At 43.5% G+C, this 18125-nt stretch overlaps 1 protein-coding gene across 1 annotated transcript in view; it reads right to left on the bottom strand.

Moving 5' to 3' along the window:
• LOC126270168 (uncharacterized) overlaps positions 1-18125 on the bottom strand; it is a 342447-nt gene that overhangs the window by 95863 nt on the left and 228459 nt on the right. The gene's annotated exons all lie outside the window — the stretch shown is intronic.

Below are 18125 nucleotides of genomic sequence, written 5' to 3'. Positions count from 1 at the left end.
CTGATCCTTCTAAGGGCTGTGAAGTTGTCAGGAAACTTCCTTGACTTCAGTCTTGGCTTGGCAGGTTGATGACCAAAGAGTGGATGTGAGGTCACTGTATTTGATTTATGCCTCTCGATGTTAGCGGCGACCTCTCTTTTGATGTCACGTGGAGCAATCCCCGCGAGACACGGAACTTTGTCCATGGGGGTTGGCCTTAGGCAGCCTGTAACAATCCTACAGCTGTCATTTACGACTACATCAACCTGCTTTGCATGTACTGAATTGTACCACACTGGGCTAACGTACTCTCCTGCAGAATAGCATAAGGCAAGAGCTGTTGATCTTAATGTTTGTGGATGTGTACCCCAGTTACCGACTTTATGTATTCATTCATCTCTCCTACAGGAGATCAAATTTGATACAATGTAGTTGTCAGTCACGATGAACATAATTGTGAAAGTATGAGATATTATTTAAATATACACGGGAATAACGATCGAGGCACACCAAAATTCAAAATTTAGTTCGCAATGGCGTCTTATAGAGGCACGGAAATACGATAATGTGACAAGGTTTCTCTACGGGACTCCTACGGTCGCAGGTTCGAATCCTACCTCGGACATGAGTGTGTGTGATGTCCTTAGGTTAGTTAGGTTCAAGTAGTGCTAAGTTCTAGGGCACTGATGACCTCAGATGTTAAGTCCCATAGTGCTCAAAGCCATTTGAACCATTTATTTCTTTTATTTTGAAAAAAAAAAAAAAAACGTTCGAGGTCCAGTCGGTGCTGAGGAAGACTGGTCAAGAACCATTTTATGGTTAGAGCTTTTTTCTTGTCCTTTTATGTTTCATCTGATAATACTGAAACTCCATGTTACTAGCTTTCCAAGAATACGAAGTCAGATATGTTAGACTGTAGTAATGGACCAAAAACCGACATAAAATTGCACAACATTGTGCATCGAAAGTAGAGTGGAATAGGAGTTTCTCTTGGTAAGTTGATGAGTAATACTCATATGTTACTGGTTACCGGGTATGTGCTTAAAGTTATTTATTAAGTGAAATGAAACTAGCAGAAATAACAGAGAATGAAGATGAACATTCCAGTCCTGTGTAGAATATAAGTACGAGGAAATGTTGGGTCGTATTTCCGATTCCTCAGAAAGATCACGGGCCATGAGTCACGTTTGCAGTTGGTGACTGTTAAGCGCTTACGACTGAGATGTTTACAGAAAGTTTCATTTATAAAGAGGAACAGATTACTGACTGTTACAGGGAAAGGGCAGCGCTTACCACGCCATGTGGAAGAAACTCCGAAGCGCGTCACTGCTCGGTAGCGACGGCTGAAATGTTTGAGACTGGGTAAGAATAATGGTTGACAGAGTGAACGCCAAAAGTGAGAGGAGAAAACTCTGACCGAAGACGTGGTTATTTAATATCAATGTATCTAGCCCCAAATACTGACCCACTTCAAGTAGAACATAACCGTTAGAAATGTTATTAACTGATGCTAAACGGCGGTGTCACGGGACGTCCACTGCTACAGTTGTAACAGTGGGTTATTGGTTCTTATAGATACACAGCGTAGCACAACAACTTGCAAACGCACGACCTTAAAAAACGTAGGGTGCTCTATAGATTTCTAGTTACATTTAACACTGCAGTCGCCCAAAGATGGCACAGTATAATGTGGAAGTCGGTCGCACGGGCTTATATCGTAACACGAATGCAAACATTTTCATACTGACCGACAAATGGGAAACTTCATCGACTAATTGCGCCCGTTGTACTAGTTTTCGGCAACTACGTAACGAAAGACACCAAGGGAGAAAGGAAGATTAGGACTGTGGCGGATAATTTTTTTTTAAAGTGAAGTCTTGAATATATTAAAATGTTATTTGAAATTGTCTCCAAACCCAAGCGCTAACATTCAGTAATAATACAATTCTTATAATTTGTCTCGAATGAACCACAATGGTAAGGGCCCTAAACAAAAATCCCCAGTTAGATTTAAGATACCAGTATAAAAGCCGCGACTTGTGTTCTAGATTGACTGCATTAAAAAAAGTGTTCCGCCGCTATGGGCGCCGCTATCAAAACACCTTCACACAAAAAGTTAATTCTAAGAATAAATGTGGGTCTTAATCGCCAGCACCGATTTAAGAACTGTGCATTTCCTCTGAAAATAAATAATCGCTTCTACATTAGTTAATTTGCCAAATACAGATTCAGTCAATCATTTAAAATACAATGTATTCTTCAATAACTTTACGGGCACTGCACCTCGTAGAACTAACTGGAACCAGCTTATTTGGCGAATGTTATTGTATTGTACCTTTACTACTACTAATGGTTTAGACTTCTGTAAAACTTAAATGAAATCAGTACGTATTTTTTCTTTTTTCTGTTTTGTTTCTGTTTTCCCTGTTAACGTTGATTATCTTAGAACGTAATGATTTTACGTGTACATATGCAATGTAATATATTACGTAGACTCAAAAGTGTTATTTATTGTGTAATGTTAATTCCACGTATGTGTGTAATTTTAGAAGCTTCGGCTCGTTAGGAAATTTAACATAATGTTACGGGGAGACAGTTGAGGAGCGTCGGAAGCTATGGCGCATTGCAACTACGAGTTCAGCTAAATATTACGAGTGAAACGAACTGTCTTCGTTTGGAGCAGTGAGCTGTCTACGATCTAGTTTAATATGCCCAAAACAATATTGCAATCTATGAGAGAACTCAGTTCCTGAACGGTTTAATTTCGATTAAGTGAAAAATAAATGTGTGGACTGCGCTTCGGGTTCGGTGCTCCGCCGGCTGTCCAGTGCTGTTTTTGGAAAACTGCGTTTTTTGCATTAAATGAACTCGATTGGCCTTGTCCCGTTCTGCTTTTGGACCAGCTTGGGTTGACTTATGGTGTATTCTGACGGAGCGGTGATCGGCGAGACAGCGGAACGTCGCCACCAGAGATCTTGCAGCAGGCGTCTCAGGTAGCATGACGTCACTGCAGTCACTCTGTCGGCTATAACCGACATTTCTTTGTTGCGAAACATCAGAACAAATAATGTCCTATATACAAATATTAGTAAAGTGTGTTACATGGGTCCAAGTCAGTTTTCAGTTTACCTCTTAACAGTTTTCCTTCAATAACTCCTCAAATTAAACCTACATTTGTGCTGTTAAGGGCAATTTCAATATCTGAAATTTGCATATTTGTTATACAACAAAGTCTTATTAGCCTAATGGTTATAAATTTAACTATTGGTATTTTGAAGTCATTAGGGATAAAGAGTGAACAATTTTTCTCTATTAATGCTGTGAACTCACATTATTAAAAATAGTGCTCGTAAAACAACAGAGGCATTTATAAACCGTTAACAACGACTTGGAGTTGAAGCTGCTAACAACTGCGTCGTTTCAGACCAGGTCATCGGTCTATCTTCAATGCTGAGATTAACCTTATTCCAATCACGTATCAATTTCTTGTTTATTGATTGCACTGCTTAATAATTAGTTTCCCATCAAGGACATTTTGAATTCTAACACATCTTGATTGCTATCAATAAGAAGCCAATATGCACCAAATTTACTAGTTTTGTGAAAGACGTTTTCCTACCCGCATATCCATCCTCAGCAGCAAAAAACAACCCAGAGTTATTTGTTGATACTGCGGCTCTCGTTAAATAATATTCATAGATATTTTTTCTGTTTATATGTCTGACTTATACGTATTTACTCTGTATGCGTTTCAATGTGCTTGTGTCCTGTTCATGCGATGTCGCCGCGCGGGATTAGACGAGCGGTCTCAGGCGCTGTAGTCATGGGCAGTGCATATAGTCCCGGCGAAGGTTCGAGTCCTCCCTCGGGCATGGGTGTGTGTGTGTTTGTCCTTAGGATAATTTAGGTTAAGTAGTGTGTAAGCTTAGGGACTGATGACCTTAGCAGTTGAGTCCCATAAGATTTCACACACATTTTAACATTTTGAACACGCGATGTCCGTCAGTGTTTCTTAGGCATGGAAGCAATCTACCAGATAATATCAAAGACACATTAGTTCAGGATGGAAACAAACTGTCGATGGGTTGGGTTGAATGGACAGGTGTATGGCGCTTTAATCCCAAAAGTTTATGATGTGTTTTGATGAATGTTTTGCTACAGAACCTTTATGTGTTACGTGCAGTAAGGCACTTTCAAGTTTTACGAGCTAACTAAGGGGGCGGAGAGAAAGATATCAGCTACTTGTTTACTTGTAGGACATTGAGCAAATCGCCATAGAACACGAAGCCGAATGACAGCTCCTCCAACTTTTTTATAAACTGTCTTAATCGAACAGTAGTAGTAAATCGGAATCAGTCAAAGTAAAGAAGAAGAAGTTAGGACCATTTTATAACTTCTTGGCAGTCTTCGAAACATATTAAAGATTTTTGTTTCGGCAATTGGGCAGTCATAAACCGATCAGTCCAGAATGAATACAATGCACAAACGCTGACTTTATTACAGTGCCATATTTTTCTTGGTTCTTGAGAAAAGGCAGCCAACCGCTTCGTTGGATAAAATGTACTTACAAGGTAAACTCCCCATCGCACCCCTCTCAGATTTGATGATAAAATGGCGCAGGGGGTAGCCCGTCTATCATGAATACAAGAAGAAAGTGTACTGAATTGCGAAAAAAGAAGCAAAATAGAAACAGAAAACGGTCGAAGCTCAATACCTTCGACATCGGGCGAACTGCAAGAATGATGACGTCGAGGTTGTGTGGTTGACGTGCTCGACCACAAAACGGGAGATCCGTGTTCAAATTTACCTCGTGCACAGGTTTTTTTCACACATTTGTGAACTGTCCGTCCGATCTTTGACGTTCTGTTCTCCTTCCGTAACCTTGGCAGTTGCCATGCTATATATATTGGTTACATAATACGAGTTATGTAGTAAGAATACATTACCGCCGCAAGTAAATGTGTGATTAGTTAGACCAGGCGAAATATCTCATAGACTTCTCACAGAAATGAAAACTACAAATAAACGGGTGTGAACTATGTTACAACAAAGGAATTCTAGAGCCAAAAATCCAGAACGGAACACGAGGGTCATAACATGTGGTACTTGTGCAGAACAAATAGTAGGTACGTGCGTCTGGAGGTCTATCCTTACACAGTTCAGTACACCTTCTCCCTGTTTTCGTGCTTGATCTGTGTTCAGTTTTTCAAGGGCTGTCCACTGACCATCTTACCACTAAATCTGAGTGGGATGCGATAGGGAGTTTCCCTTGTTAGTGTGTAGTAATCGGACACCATGAAGCGGTCGGCCTGATTTTGGTTCGTATTGCCGGCGGTAGTACCAAAGCGTTGGCAGTGAGTTGGGTTTGGGACCCATCTCCTAGTGTGGACGCAGGGTCGAATGTTCGTTGGTTAAGTAGCGATTTGTTGTGTCTGTCGAACGGGTATGTATTGTTTGTGTCTAAAAATATTAGTGTGTTGACTGGAATAGAGAGATAACATCAAATCTGATAGTTTTATCCTGAACGAAAATGTTTATGGGACCCTACGAACTGCGATTGGGAACTTTGAGGAAATAAGTGATCTGTTATAAAACAGTGCGCACAAGGTGAAAGAGAAAATGGAATCTTTACGGATATTTTTTACTACAGATACAGCTCTCATCAAAGAGATGTCATCTTTGGAAATTTTAAGGCTTAGACAATTAAAAAAAAAAAAACAATTTGCAAACAGCTCTCACTCGCAAAAAAATCATGAAATGGCACATATCTCAAGTCTACTTTAAGATCAGATATTAACTTTGTACCACGACACTGCTCCCTACTTTTTAAAAGACAGGTTGTCCACGAGCGTCGTTTCTTCTTCTGGTGATCAGCTTCTTGCACTGAAATAACTGCTGCCAGGCGACGACTGCTAAATTCTCTTCTTGCCTCACGATATCGGCCAGTAATATTGTCATTAAAACGGTACTTTATAACAATAACAAAATGGAGCAACCTCAGCAAGTCATCAGAGCCTACTGCGTTTCCACAGGGCCGGATATCTTTGTCCCAGCCCCTCGGTTTGTTGAGGATGAGTACGACAGGCCGGACGCCAATGCCTTGGCGACTAACGCTAGGCTAAAACCACCGCCTGTCATTCGTTTGCCTTTTCGGGTTACTGTGCACGCGTCTTTACAAGGCTATATCATCAACTCGACCTCATAAATTAAGGAGAAAATATCACACTTGGGCCATTTCTGACAGCAAGCAATTATGATTTTCTGTAAGTACAGCTTTTAAAATTTCGCTCGCACTGTTTGTTTGTCACTGGATCCGTATCAATTCAGCAGCCTAATGCCCAAGAGCGAAGTACTGTACACCGTCGTACAAACTGACATTGGTACTGTGCTCCGTTCGTTGTATCAAAGTGTACGGTTTCTAACCTGTATCCTATCCCAGAGACCTCTTTGCTACCAACACTTTTATGTTGTGATTCCAGATATAGTGTAAATGAATGAAATGAATGAGTGGATCAGAAAGAAGTAGCGTAGCGCTGTTTAATTATTACCATCGAAGTTGTAAGATAATTTCTTTCGATTTTAAAGCTGGCGCTGTTTAAGTGAAGTATATTTCGAGACGTGCCATTCATCAACGTGACTGGCGTGATGAAATTGCTAACTGAAAACCGTTAACGTCATTTCATAATAGTTCGTCGCTTGCTAAGGCTTATTCATATGGAGTATTAAGCTTATATACAGCTGCAGAATATGAATACGGGGATATTGTTGAAATTGAACGTATACGTTCGTGAAGTTGACCTATTATTTACCGTTCTCATATTACTCACCTATTTTTCACGTAAAATAATACGTACTGCCGAACAAGATTTCAGAACATATTTGGAAGATGCGTCCACTTTCCCCCTCCTCTTCCCTTGCTGTCAACATCCCTCAAATAGGAAGGGTCTCGTTGTAGCTCCACTGAGCAGTATCTGGCGTTCGCGTATTACGCTCCTGCAGTGGGGCCTAGCGTGTGACATACAAACGGTGGGTGCGAAAGGTTAGGTGCTGTGAGTTCAGAAGGTCGTAACTGAGCGCTGTCAGAATTAAAGCCCAAATTTTCATGACGATCAATTTCTGGGGCTGACGTCTTGCAAGAATGTCTTTTCCTTTAAGAAGGAAATATGAATTCGAGTTGCAGATGCTTCCTTGCCGGACCGCTGTTCCATGCCTACGCCGCATGAACGTTCAGCTTCCCAAGTATTGCATTCCACGGAACGCGCAGCTGAATGGTGGCTCGGATTTGGCCTTCACTCGTTCAGTCTCTTATTTGGCAGGCAAAGTCACCAGGCAACTCTGGAGTCGCAGGAACGCTGTCTGGCAGGGCCGCTCATGGTGGGTGTTCCGATTTTTTAAACTATTGTTCTATCAATAAAAGAAGTGCATGACACTCGAGGTCTGATACCCATTTTAAAAATAAAACGAAGTTCACGTGGCGTGCGCTAGAGTAATGTTGTTTCTGTTCTTCGCAAGCCACTTGACGGTGTGTGGCGGAGGGTACCTTGAGTACCTCTATCGCTTCTCCCTTCTATTCCAGTCTCGTATTGTTCGTGAAAAGAAAGATTATCGGTATGCCTCTATGAGGGCTTTAATGTCTCTGATTTCATCTTCATGGTCTCCTCGCGAGATATACGTAGGAGGGAGCAATATAAAGCTTGACTCCTCGGTGAAGGTATGTTCTCGAAACTTCAACAGAAGCCCGTACCGAGCTACCGAGCGTCTCTCCTGCAAAGTCTTCCACTGGAGTTTATCATCTCCGTAACGCTTTCGCGATTACTAAATGATCCTCTAACGAAGCGCGCTGCTCTCCGTTGGATCTTCTCTATCCCTTCTATCAAACCTATATGGTACGGATCCCACACCGGTGAGTAGTATTCAAGCAAGTATACTGCAACCTACTTCCTTTGTTTTCGGACTGCATTTCCTTAGGATTTTTCCAATGAATCTCAGTCTGACATCTGCTTTACCGACGAGTAATTTTTTTATCGTCATTCCATTTTAAATCACTCCTAATGCCTACTCCCAGATAATTTATGGAATTAACTGCTTCCAGTTGCTGAACTACTATATTGTAGCCAAATGATAAAGAATCTTGCTTTCTATGAATTCGTAGCACATTACTTGTCTATACTGAGATTCAATTGGCATTCCCTGCACAATACGTCAGTTCGTTGCAGATCCTCGTCCGACACACGACTAACCATCAACAACGCCACACGGCTCACTTCACAGTTCACTTAAGACACGTTCGATATTTCATCCATCACATTATGGTTTTGTCTAGTCATCTGGAATGATTCTTCGTTATGTAGTTGTCTGGTTATCTGGACCAATAACCAAATTATCTTTTCTGCCCTTTCCGGTCAAATGAAACTTTTTCCACCATTAGGATTCGAACTGACTAACCCTCTGTTGACTGCCATCGCAATAACATGTGTTAGCGTCCACAGCTGAAGAGTCAACGGTGTCATTAGTCACACTGTCATCAGCGATGTGTCTACATTCTTTCTCTGGTTTCATTGTTTCTGATGTTGAAGAAACGTTCCGTCAACGATGTGGTCAATAGAGACGCAACTCTATCTCGGACTGGAGAAGGAAATTGGCCATGTCCTTTTCGAAGGAGACGTTGAGGTATTTACGCTATCTGATTACGGGAAACCAGGAAAAATCTCTAAATTCGGACGGAGGTGTCGACCGGATTGAAAGACTAGCGTCTTACCTCTGCGCCGTCTCGCTCGGTGGTTTGTTACAATCCGAAATACACTGACGGAAAAAATTACAACACAAGAAATAATTAATGTTGAGTAATGAAATTTTTGGAATACATTTGTGTAGGTAACATATCTAAGTGGTTAACATTGCAAACTAATTGTGTCGTACAGGTGCCGGATGTCAGTTTATGGCGTGGAGTTCCATGGCTGTTTGCACTTGGTCGGTCAGTAAAGCAACTGTTAATGCTGATCGTGGATGACGCTAGAGTTGTCGTCCGATGATGTCTCATACGTACTCGATTGGGGACAGACCTGGTGGTCGAGCAGGCCAAGGCCACGTGTCGATACTCTGTAGTACATGCAGGGTTAATGCAGCGGTGTGTGGACGAGCGATATCCTGTAGGAAAACACCCCCTGGAATGCTGTTCATGAGTGGCAGCACAACAGGTCGAATTACCAGATGACTAGCGAATTCGCAGTCAGGCTGCACGGGAGGGCTCCTGCTAACGTACGAAGTCACACCCCAGACGATAACTCCAAGTGTATGTCCAGTGCGTCTAGTATGGAGACAGGTTGCTTGCAAAACCTCAAGTGGCCTCTTCCTAACCAACACACGGCCATCACTGGCACCGAGGCAGAACCAATATTCATCAGAAAACACAACACTCTTGCACCCTGCTCTCCAGTGAGCTCTAGTTTGACACCACTGAAGTCGCAAACGGCGATGGTTTGGGGCAGTACACGCTATAGTGCTCCTGGCTCTGAGCTGTCCTCGAAGTAACCGATTTGCAACAGTTCGTTGTGTCTCTGTGGTGCCAACTGCTTCTGAGACTGCTGCTGCATACGCTGTGCAATGCGCCAGAGCCATACGCCATACTCGATGGTCTTCCCTCCCGATAGAGCCACGTGGCCGTCCTTTTGCCATCGTTCCTGCCCGTGACCACTGCGGCCAGCAACCGTATACAGTGGCTGCATTCCTGAAATTCTTGCTGCAGTATCGCAGAAGAATTATTCAGCTTCTCGTAGCCCTATTACGCGACCTCGTTTAAACTCGGTGAGTCGGTAATAATGCGTCTTCGCTCTGTTAAAGGCATTCTCTGCTACCATTTACTCATTACGTCCAAAGATAACCACCGCTCACAACCGTTACAGCTTGTTGTGCATCTTCATAGCGGCGTTACTAGCGTCACTTTTATGCGACTGACTCGTAATTTGAAAAGAGGTAATCTTTAATATGTAGAAACACGCCTAACACAACTCCTTCTTTGTATTGAGATTTTTTTCCCGTCAGTGTAGTTTGAAGTGCAATCTGACATACAAGGTACTTTTCACAGCTGAGCATGGCCGAAGACAGTTTCAGGCCGATGTAAATACAAATGAGGTACAACTTGGGTTGCGGCTCCGCTGCAGAGTAAGCGAGGGCAACAGCAACTGCGCTACTGGCGCACTGTAATTCAGCCAACTAGCGCGTAAATTTAGAGGCGCCAGCGCGCTCCGTCGTGATTTGTGGCGCCACTGCATGCACTGGCGCCCAAACCGCCACACCTGCTAGAGCCTCCACGCAGTGGGTGTGGGTATGGTCAGGTCGACACACGGGACCGAATACACAAATGACCGTACCGCGACTTCTTCGAAATCTCTGCGCAGTGTCAGGCTCCAGTTACACATCACAAGCTGTTTCAGCGTGTGCGCTGTAGCCCGCGATTCTTGGTTCTCACAACACTTCTGCAGTAACTGTCGATCCATAAGCACTAAGAAAACGCAGAGAAGGCAGGAAAGGTAAGGAGCACATTAGTGAAACAATATTTCCTGACAGTGAATAGCTTCTCCCAAGACAGGTATTCGCCCGCTGAAGAAAACTGTCCGTATATTCCTACGGAAAGATGTCGCCTGACTAGAGGAATAACCTTTCTTGTTGCAGTGGGCGGATCATCGTGACCAGATACGCCGTTATCCAAGCGAACGACTGCTCGACACGTGCACAATGTATAACAAGAGCGGTGCGGACATTATTATCCTATGGGATCTGCGATTGTAATCGAAGGCACCGTGACAGCTCTGGACTATATGAACGCTGTGGAATACTCGCATCCCTTCATGCGTGTATCTTTCCTGACAGCTATGGCAAGTTGCAGTATGATAACTGTCGGTGTCACAAGGTTAGAGTTGTGCTGCGGTGGTAAGAGGAGGCCGAATTGGCCTGATCTGAACCCGATGCGACACACGTGGGATGCTATCGGGCGCCATCTGCACGCCCACAAACGACCGGCTCACAATTTATGCTTGACCCACGCGTAGACATCTGATCCCACATACCACCAGGGCCTAGCTAGAACTTGTCTAATTTATGCCACTAACAATCACAGGTGAATGTGCCTTCCAAAGGTGGAGCAACACGCTGGTGAGCAGATGGTCGTAATGCTGTGGCTCACCAGTGTAAATACCCGACGGTACTGCAAGAGGCATTTGACAACTGAAAGCTACACTTCTGGGACCCCTACATAACCAGTTACGTTAGGCAGCTTTAATCGAAAAGCTGTAATTCGTTCAAATGGCTCTGAGCACTATGGGACTTAACTTCTGAGGTCGTTAGTCACCTAGAACATAGAACTACTTAAAACTAACTAACCTAAGGACAACACGCACATCCATGTCCGAGGCAGGATTCGAACCTGCGACCGTAGCGGTCGCGCAGTTCCAGACTGTAGCGCCTAGAACCGCTCGGCCACCCCGGCCGGCAAAAGCTGTAATTATTTTTATTTATTTGATATTTTCTTATGGTCTGTTATCTAGATATAAGAACAGACCAAATGTTACACGTGTTAGCAAGAATATAATACATAATATTTTAATATAATTTAAAATGTGTTAGTGTAACGTTATGGTGTTTAAGCTGGGGGGATCTACATAAAATATCTACATAAAAGTTAATGATTTCAAGGAAGTTCCACATATTACTCTTTCCCATCTGGTGCGCGGGTATAAGCTCATTCAGACTCCAGAAGGCACATGCTACTGGTCTATGCTACTTTGCTGTAACACAAATTTTGTAATTTATAGCTGTGGGCTACTCTACTATACAACAGTAGGCATAACACTTCACTTCTGTACTTGGTATCGGATTAAGGTAGATTATTAGTCCTGGAGCGCTGAGTCACAACGCAGCATTTACAGGGGCTGCTGCCGCGCCTCCCAAGGTTAGAGATTGGGAGATGGTCGGTGGGGTCTCAGAAAATTCTTCCTGGTTTTCCCCGAGGTCCGTCTCATCACTGCTTCCGGAAGGTGGTTCTAGGTGGACGTTCTGCAATGGTGCGTCTCGTTGTCATCGTGTATGGCCTCTTCTTCACTGTAGGCTCCCAGTTCATATGCTGATATTTTACCTGTAAGCGAGTTCAGCTTACTCTACAGTTCCTCATTCCTTATTATGTTAAAGAATTTGGATTACCAAAAACCTTTCCCGTCCATGTCTGTAATACATCGTCTAATGGCAGACTACGAGATGATGTTGTCCAGTGTGCCGACTGTTCCACATATACAAGTGTCTTTGGCGTGTTGTCGTATTTTCAGCAAGCAGTTGGGAGACTAATCATGTCCCGTCAGGAACTGTATAGCTCCTTTGGTCGGAAGGAAGTATGACATTTTGGATCATTCTTTTATGTTTCGGAGGACCTGCTAATATCTCCTTGTTACTGCTCTGTCTTAGATTTTTTGCCACACTTTATCAATACATATTTTAATTAGCTCATTGGAGTGGTTATTGTGGTCATTATGTACTTAATCTAATCATACTTTCCCATTTTGAGCCAACATTGTGCATCTCACTTGCTTAAGGCTGGGCCCAGAGGTAGGTCTACCAAGTATACAAAGTCCACTGCCAGAGATGAGCTAAGCGCATCTTCGCGTCTGGGAACTCTGGTATTCAAAGCATGCACTAGTGTGACCGCACGGGACGTGGTCTTTACTGGAAACAGTCAGAGTACGTTAAAGACAACTTTGTCTTCTCTCTAAAAGCGAGCAGTGGATAGATAGGATGGTGATTTTCTGCGCATCAAACACCGTTGCAGATAGTGAGCGACCAATGTATGGAACTGTCGAAAGCAGCTGATAAATAGTTTCGAAGGACAGAGGTCAGTGCAGTGAAGTAAGGAGGAGGAGTATTAAGGTTGAGTTCGTTAGGGACGGAAAACAAGGCCACGAAATAGGCAATTATATTTTCTAGGAAGTTGTCCTTTCGTCCACCTTGAGTTACTATAAGAACTTGCGCAATACCAAAGTTAGGATAGATACACGGGAGTTTGAAACCCACTTCCCAAGAATGTTGGCTTTATCACTAAGCCAACTCGCTTGGTTATTTTGCTGACATAAAACAGTAATATAAGCTAGTCTGCAGTGCAGAGCTGTTCAATCATCCTTCGTGTTCTAAACGTAACTTGAAATTCAATATCTCTAAAGACACGACATAGAAAAATTACATTTTCATGATTGATGGGGGACGGTAAAGCTAACAACGATTCAAAGCGTCAGTCTTCGGGCAAATTAGGAACCAATAGCGAGTACTGCAACATCGTTACAGGGACAACTGTATTCGACTTTCTAAAAACGTTGTCTAACGTTTCAGGATTTGATTTGGATTAATGAACATTGTAAGACGCTTCTGGCAATCGCAACTCGTGGAAGGAAACGGCAACCTCGTGATCAGAGCCGAAGACCACTCGATGGTGACCGATTTGGTCTGGAATGGCATGTTGCCTTTTCCAGCCATTGTCATCTTCCTGGACTTTGTAGCCGCTCCTTATCACTCGTGTAGCTATTCGACTGGCCTCGCTAGGCTGAGTTCACCCTGGCGCAGTCCCTCCAATAACGAAAAACACCTGGCAGCGCCAGAAGTAGCACCTGTGACGTCTTTACAGGAATCATTCATTCAAACTGCCGAACTCTCGTACTTAGCTTCATTTCAGTGGCGTCATATTCCTTTTTTGTGGAAAGCAACATAATCCTTCTGACAAACAGGCCAACGTGTCGAACCTGATGTACGAGGGTAATCCCAAAAGTAAGGTCTCCTATTTTTTTATAAGTACATAGACTTGTTTATTTCTACAATGGTTTACATTAGTTTACAGCGTGAACATGTAGCTATTTTCCGACATAATCACCATTTCTGTCGAAGCATTTTTGTAGATGCTGCGGCAGTTTTTGTATGCCCATGTCATACCAGCTCGCCGCCATGCTGCTCAGAAAGTTATGAACTACTTCTTTCACCTCGCCGTCGGAGCTGAATCGCTGCTTCGGGAAAGCTCAGAAACCAACGTGTAGAGATAATCCAGGGTGATCCGCCGATCTTCTCATGTTTTGCTGAACCTTCAACACTGTCTCCTAAGAAATCGAAGGTCTCCCACTCCTTTGTTCGTCATGAATTTCGGTCGGACCAGCTGCAAACTCTCTACACCACTTACGAACATTTTTGACATCCATGCACGACTCACCATGCACTTCCGTCAATTGGCGACGGATTTCAATCGGCGCAGTGTCCTTTGTGTTCAAAAACCGAATAACTGCGCGCAATTCGCACTTTGCGGTAACACCCATTCTCAGCGGCTGCCAAGCCAAGACTGAGCTCCTCAGCGCGGCGTGCGCATGTTTACTTATACACAGTGCGTGAAACACTCTTCATAACAGTGTGACCAACTACCACACAAACAGAGTTCTGTATTTATAAAAAAATAGGAGACCTTACTTTTGGGATTCCCCTCGTATCGGTTTTGAATCACTGTTGGTACTGGTGGTCCGAGAAACATGCTTATGCTGGTCTTCCGGGTTCCTGACGCCAGAAGCATACAGGCTAATGACTGGTTAACCACGAGAGACGAGTAGCTTCCTGATGTACGCTCATCGAACAGCACAAATTAGGATCAATGTTGCAACTAACAGAGCCAGTTTGCTGAAAGCCTTCGAATCTTACAAAGAAAAGTGAGGGAGAAACACTGCTAAAACGTAAGAAAGAAAAGCGTGTTCACTTCCAGCAGAAAAATTAATTTAAAAAAAAGCGGTGAAATAAGAATCTAGCGTGCAGAAATCATGTTTGTCAAGATACACAAGACTAGGTATAAGCGAACTATTGTCTAATGCCTCTCAATGGAAGTCCAGAAATGAAACTGAAAAGAGCATATCAATACCGGGTGATCAAAAAGTCAATACAAATCTGAAAACTTAATAAACCACGGAATAATGTACATAGAGAGGCAAAAATTGACACACATGCTTGGAATGACATGGGGTTTTATTAAAACAAAAAAAGAACCCTATATTGCTAGACGCTTGAAAGATCTCTTGCGCGCGTCGTTTGGTGATGATCGTGTGCTCAGCCGCCACTTTAGTCATGCTTGGCCTCCCAGGTCCCCAGACCTCAGTCCGTGCGATTATTGGCTTTGGGGTTACCTGAAGTCGCAAGGGTATCGTAATCGACCGACATCTCTAGGGATGCTGAAAGACAACTTCCGACGTCAATGCCTCACCATAACTCCGGACATGCTTTACAGTGCTGTTCACAACATTATCCCTCAACTACTGCTATTGTTGAGGAATGATGTTGGACATATTGAGCATTTCCTGTCAAGAACATCATCGTTGCTTTGTCTTACTTTGTTATGCTACTTATTGCTATTCTGATCAGATGAAGCGCCATCTGTCGGACATTTTTTGAAAGTTTGTATTTTTTTTTTTTGGTTCTAATAAAACCGGGTCATTGCAAGCATGTGTGTCAATTTGTACCTCTCTATCTACATTATTCCGAGATTTATTCAGTTTTCAAATTTATACTGACTTTTTGATCACCCAGTATATTGGAGAACGACAGATTATCAAAATTTCTATTTAAAAACAAAGCAACAAGCTGAAGGAGAGTAATAAGCCTAAAAACCACGTGGAAAGATTTAGACCACGCAAATAGCCGCAATAGGGAAAACCTGATACTTGCAAAATGAGTTTAAGAAGAAGTGGAAGGAGAATTTCATTCATATGAAAAAATTGCTTCAGGGCATGGGGGTCAAAAGTCGGACATCTGTGTCACCTAAATGGCACGTACAGCTCCTCACCTATCCCAGTTACCACTAAATTATATGCAACTGCTGGGAGAAGGTGCGCATCAATCAGAAAGACGGCTTGCTCTTTACACCTGCCACCCATTCACACTGTAGATGTAGATTTTCCCGGAGCATCGTGCCCCCAAACCCTTGATTCCTTCCGCTTGAAGATTTCAACGCACACTACGTGCTGTTGGACTCTGTTAACATCTGCCGCTGTGATGTGCCCCTGAACAGAGGCAGGGTTGCACTGATTCGTCCTTCTGGTGAACAGCTCAGTGGAAAGAGGTCATGAATGCTTTGGACCCTTCCCACTACGGATTTGCCTCCCTGAATCAGCAGCACTTGAAAGGAAGCCATCTGGTTGGACACAAAAGACGGCAAACAAAACACATTACGGCCACTGAAAACTGAGGCAGCCCTCAGGACATGGTGGAGCACACTGACACTGTGACTAACTGGGCTACAGGAAAATCCAGTCCGAGGCTATCCGACCAGCTTGTAAGTCTGCCTGTTCCGTAACTGAATGTGAAAGAACGCTAGTCAATCAGTGACATGCGTGGAGCTCTACTGTGGTTTGCATGTAGCCCATAGGTAGAAAAAGTGACACCTTTTCCAATTGCAAGAGAAGAAACACAAGAGACCGTTGGAAGAATTCCATAATCTCACTAACCATTGAACTAAGAAGGTGGAACCACTTCTATAATGACAAGGAAACAAGGAAACCTATTCCCCACATGGGAGCTAGAATTTAATCTGTGCGTGTCTCGAGAAGCAGCCGTAGGGACAGAACAAATAAATTATGTCATTGTTCTGTCATCTGTGTTCCGACACTGAAGATTAACTCCCTAACTATTTTCACGAGCATCGGGGACGGAAAACATCCTGACAAGTGGATAGAGGCAATAATGTTACTTGGCAGAGACGAAATAGCTAATTAAGTGTCAGCGCACATATTTGTACGTAAAGATTGATGAGCGTGTGCATTGTCGTATTCTGAAACACCCGGCAGCTGATCCATCTGTCCTTGACAGCCTAATTCTACTGGAAGTGGCTATAGAAGAGTTTTTCGTTCAGGTTGTATAATACCTTTCACCAACTTAAAGGAAATGAAGCTGAGAACATACGATCTTCCCTAAGAAGAATTCCTGCTGTTATCATCTCGGCGATGCCCAATGAGATTGTTTTAATCAGGTTAATGATGTTATCCAAGACAGCGTTTTATATGTAACCTTATTTGCAGCAGCCATAAGAAGCACTTCATCCGTTGCAAGCAGTCTTGTTGCTTGTGGATGATTTTACGATCTTCTGCCCTTAGGCTAGCTCAAATCTATACTGAGATGACAGAAGTCATGGGGTACCTCCTAATATTGAGTCAGATCTCTTCCCGCCGGGCGCAGTGGAGCAACTCGACATGGGATGGACTCAACAAGTCGGTGGAAGTTCTGTGCAGAAATACTGAGTCATGCTGCCTCTCCAGCCGTCCATTATTGCGGCACTGTTGCCGGTGCAGGATTTTGTACACGGACTCACCTCTCGATTGCCTCCCATAAATGTTCGGCGGGATTCGTGTAGGACGATCTGGGTGGCCAAATCATTCGCTCGAATTCTCGAGAATGTTCTTCAAACCACTCGCTAAAAGTTGCAGTCCGGTGACATGGTGCATTGTCATCCACAAAAATGCCATGAATTGCTGCAGATGGTCCCGAAGAAGCCAAGCACAACCTTTTCCAGTTAATGGTCGGTTCAGAGGATCGAGTCCATTTCATGTAAACACAGCCCACACCATTATGGATCCACCACCAGCTTGCATAATGCCTTGTTGACAACTTGTGGATCCCTTTTTTATCATCAACTCATACCAACTGAAGTCAGGACTCATCTAACTACCTCATGGTTTCCAGACGTCTAGGCTCCAACTGATACGGTCTCGAGCCCAGGAGAGGCGCTGTAGGCGACGTCGTGCTGTTAGCAGAGGTACTACCGTCTGTCGCCTGCTGCCATAGCCCATTAACGCCAAATTTTGCCACATTGACCTAAAGGATACGTCCGTCGTACGTTCCACATTGATTTCTGTGGTTACTTCATGCAGTGTTCCTTAACTGTTAGCACTGAAAACTCTACGCACACTCTTGGTCGTTAAGCAAAGGCCTTCGGCCACTGCATTGTCCTTGGTGAGAGCTAACACCTGAAATTCGTTCTTCTGAGCACACTGTTGACAATGTGGATCTCAAAATATTGAAATCCCTAACGATTTCCTAAATGGAATGTCCAATGCGTCTAGCTCCAACCATTCCGCGTTCAAAGTGTGTTAATT

Source organism: Schistocerca gregaria, chromosome 1 (assembly GCF_023897955.1).
Source record: "Schistocerca gregaria isolate iqSchGreg1 chromosome 1, iqSchGreg1.2, whole genome shotgun sequence".
NCBI lineage: Eukaryota > Metazoa > Arthropoda > Insecta > Orthoptera > Acrididae > Schistocerca > Schistocerca gregaria.
This window is presented reverse-complemented; position numbering and strand designations above follow the sequence as displayed.